We start from the raw sequence: 4,667 nt of genomic DNA on the forward strand, positions 1-4,667 counted from the left end.
GGGGGGACACAAGAAACCCCTTTATAAAAAACACAAAAAAAAAAAAAAAAAAAAAGCTGCTATATTGAAAAGTAAAACACATATCCAGCCCTTGTTAACACTATCCTATAGTGTTACGAATTGCCTCCAGCCTTTGGAAATTCTGAATTTAAATGATTTGCTCACATTTTGGAACAAGAGTAATTAGGAGAAATGTAGACATTTAAGTTTTCACAAATTACTAGCTGTTAACATATCACAAGGCCCAATCATCAAAGCTGATTCTGAAAAGTGATTAAGACAAGGAAGTTGTTGCATTTATATTCTTTCCCTTAGTTTATCTCTTTATAAAACCAGCTTTAGGGACTAGGGGTGTAGCTCAGTGGAAGAAAGTTTGCCTAGTTTTTTGAGATGGTCTCTTTGTGTAGCTAAGGTTGGCCTCAAAATTGCCATTCAGTTGTGTTAGATACACCACCACTACATTAGAGTTAACTCTCACGTTCACTTGCTTTTGTGTTGTATGCTTGACTGAATGTGGTTGTATTAAGCAATCAAAGACTGTTTCAATAAGTGTGCCAACACAATCCAATGAAGAAAGAATAGGCCTCAAATAGCATTAGAGCAACTGGATAACCACATGCAAAAGAATGAAGCTAGACTCCATCCTCCTGCCATATATTAAGAATTAAACCCAAAACATACCAAAAACATAAGTATCTGAGCTAAAATTGCAAATCTCTTCAATAAAGACACAGGTTCAGATCTTTGTGACCTTGAATTAGGTAATGAATTTTTAGATATAATACTTAAAATATAGAAAACAAAAGGAAAGAATAAATTGTACTACTTTGTCACAATTTATTTTTATAGGTCTTTGCCTATGTGTATGTATGTGTACAGTGTCTGGTGTGTGTGCAGTGCCTGTGGCAATCAGAAGAGGGTGATGAAGCCACCAGGTTACATTCTGGGACCTGAACCCAGGTCCCCTACAAGAGTGTCAAGTGCTGTTAATCACTGAACCATCTCTCCAGCCCCTACTTTGTCACAGTTTAAAACTTGGTGCTTCAAAGAAACAGGTCAGTAAAAAGAACCCACAAAAATGAGGAAAATATTCATAAGTCATGTATTTTATAAAGATCTAGTACCCAGAATAGCTTAAGTCCTGGTACATAAAATGACAAACAAATTTTAAAATAGGCCAAAAGTATTTGAATACACTATTCTCTAGCCAGGCAGGATTTCTATCATTTGGGAGGTAGAGGCAGGAAGATCAGGAGGTCAAGGTCATCATGGACTACATACTGAAGCCAGGGATACATAGTATGACCCTGTTTCAAACAACAGCAGCAACAAAGGGGCTGGAGAGTTGGTTAAGAGCAACTGGCCTCTCTTGCAGAGGACACAGGTTAGGTTCCCAGCACCCAGATGTCTACCAAGAATTGAATATATAGGGGCTAGAGCGATGGCTCAGCGGTTAAGAGCACTGACTGCTCTTGCAGAGGACCTGGGTTCAATTCCCAGCACCGACATGGTGGCTATGAACCATCCTTAACTCCAGTTCCAGGGGAATCTGAAGCCTTCTTCTGACGTCCGCGGCATTGCACGACACGGGTGCACTCACATACATGCAGGCAATACACTCGTACACATAAAATAAAAATAATAAAAATATAAAAAAAAAAGAATTTCAACTCTTATCTGTTTATTAAAATAGTCTTTAGATAGAAAAAGGAATGAAGTACAGACACATGGTACACCATGGATGAATGTTGAAAGCTTCATGCTGAAATAAGACAGAGACAAAAGACTCAATTGTAGGATTCTATCTTTAGGAAATCCCAGGCTAGACTAATCTATAGAAACTGAAAGTAGACTGATTGTTGCCAGAGGCCAGGGGGAAGGAAGGATGGGAAGTGATTGCTGGTAAGTAGAAAGTTTGTTGGGGGCTGGAAGATGGCTCAGCAGTTAAGAACACTGGTTGTTCTTGCAGAAGACCCAGGTTTGAATCCCAGCACCCACATGGCAGCTAACAACTGCCTGTAACTCCAGTCCCAGGGGATCTCATAGCCTCTTCTGACCTCCGCGGGCATTGCACGACACGGGTGCACTTAGCTACATGCAGGCAATACACACATACACATAAAATAAATAAAAAATAAATAAAAAATTTTTTAAAAAAAGACCATGATTCTGGGCATTGGGGCACCTGGAATCCCAGCACCCAGGAGGTGAAGGCAGGAAGATCAGTTCAAGGTCATCCTCAGCTAAGCTGGGAGTTTGAAGCCAACTTGGACTATATGAAATCCTGTCTCCAAAAACAAAACAGAAAACAAAACAAAAAAGCTGTGGCTGTGGTGCTATGATCAACAGATGGAAAATGTTACCGGTAATGTAGGCGTTAGAACAAATGTCTGCATGAATGCAGAAAACTAAAATGAAGAGGGAGGCCCTGCTTTCAACAACTAGTAAGAAGAGCAGTAATAAATTAATGAGTAGTCCATAAAAAGAAATGAGTCCCTACAAAAAGCAGAGCCACACACTCCAAGAAGCTCATCAGTCTGGGACCATTTAGTCAAGAGGCCACAGTGACAGACCCAGGTGTGCCTGAGGGGTCTTTGGGTTATAGCGCATGATAAGGCTGGCGTTTGTCACAGTGGTATTCAGCTACAAGGGCTTGTCAGAGGAGATGATGTCCTTTGTTCCAAAGTATCTTTTCACAAAGCAATATTTGTGTTTAGGCACTTAAAGATGTAAGATTTACTATCTTGGCACAAAGATGTAAAATAGATAAAAAATATATAACAGGATGACAGATACATAGGGTGCAGATGTGTATTTATATGCACTCTCAAAACAATGTCTAAATAAAGAGTAAGTTGATATAGCAAGAACGAGGAACATTTTGTAATTTTGTTTTTGTTTCCCCATGAAGTCCCTGAGACCGAATCTGTTATGAAAACAAAAATGAAACCCTGATTCTTCTCTAATTCTAATTTTGGGAGGCTCAGGCTGAGGACTATAAATTCAAGTCCACCCTGGGTTACATTGTAAGACTCCTATCTCAAAAAGAACACAAACAAAACAAAAACAACACAAACACCTGACTTTTATGTAATAATCCATATGCTGATCACAGATAATCCTTTGTTTGTGACTGCTGGGTCAGTACTTCTCAATAATCTACCAATACCCATATAGATGCTTGACTCGCATTTTCATAATAATTAACATGACAGATACATGTGGTGCTTCCTTCCATGTGATGATTTATCCATTTGTAGGTTGTTGGAGAAACGTCTTTCCAGATCCTTTGTCCATTTTTTCTTTTTGGTCTTTTTGAGGCAGGGTCTCTCTGTAGCCCCAGCTGGCCTGGAACTCATTATGTAGACCAGGCTGGCCTTAAACTCATAGAGCTTTGCTTGCCTCTGACTCCCAAGTGCTGGGATTAAAGGCATGTACCACCACGCCCAGCCCTTTGTCCCTTTTTAAACCCAGTCGTGCCTTCTTGAGTTATAAAAGTTCCTTATATATTCTAAACAGAAGTCCTTCATCAGCTATATAATCTGCCAGTGTTTTCTCCTGTCTGGTGTGTGTGTGAATTACAGATTGCTGAAACAGAGGAAATGAAGCTATGAGAGTTAGCAGCCCAAAGAGACAAGGACTACAGACTACACAGACACAACTTGAAAATGAATAGTGACTTGAATCCCACTCAGCTTGATTCTTTTGTATAAAGAATAGCTGCAAACAAGTGAGGTAAATTCTAGGTGATCAATCAGATGCCTAGTTTTCCTGAGATATGGGGCCAAGGGTAAGGCCAGGTGTGGTGGTGTATGCCTACAATTCCAGCAATTTGCAGGCTTAGGTAGAGGATTGCTGCTAGTCAGGCTAGCCTGGTCTACGCAGTGAGATCCCTTTCCCTCCAATAAGAAAGGTAAACCTGAATATAAATGGGATTTGCTGATGACACTCTGAATTAAGTCAGCCAACTTCGGGAAAGTTCCCTGGAAATATGCATTCTTTTTAAGGAGTTGGGAGATAAAATCCAGATTTGAGGGCTGGGAAGATGGCTTAGTTAGTAAATGTTTGCCATGCAAATATAAGGGCCTGAGTTCAGATGTTTAGCACTCATGCGAAAAGCAAGCATTGAGGGCATGTCTGTAATCTCAGCACTGGGGTGGCAAAGACAAGAGGATCCCTGAGGCTGGAGAGATGACTCATCAGTTAAGAGCGCTGACTGCTCTTGCAGAGGACCCAGGTTTGATTCCCAGCACCCACACAGGGGCTAACAACCATCTGTAACTCCAGTTCCAGAGGGAATCTGATGCCCTCTTTTGACCTCTGCAGGCATTGCATGACAGAAGTGCAGTTACATAACTGCAGGCAAGATACTTATATACATAAAATAAAAATAATAATAAATAAAATATTTTTTTAAAAGGAGGATCCTGGGAGCTCATTGGCTGGCTAAAGCCTAGGCAAATCAATGAGCTCCAAGTTCAGTGAGAGATCCTGTCTCACAAAATAAGGTGGAGAGCAATTGAAGACATACTTGATTCTGGACTGAAGAGATGGCTCAGTGGTTAAGAGCACTGGCTGTTCTTGCAGAAGACCCGGGTTCAAATCCCAGAACCCACATGGTAGCTAACAACTGTCCTGTAACTCCAGTTCCAGGGAATCTGATGCTC

This window comes from Nannospalax galili, unplaced genomic scaffold, assembly GCF_000622305.1.
Source record: "Nannospalax galili isolate Female #2095 unplaced genomic scaffold, S.galili_v1.0 scaffold218, whole genome shotgun sequence".
NCBI classification, from domain to species: Eukaryota; Metazoa; Chordata; class Mammalia; order Rodentia; family Spalacidae; genus Nannospalax; species Nannospalax galili.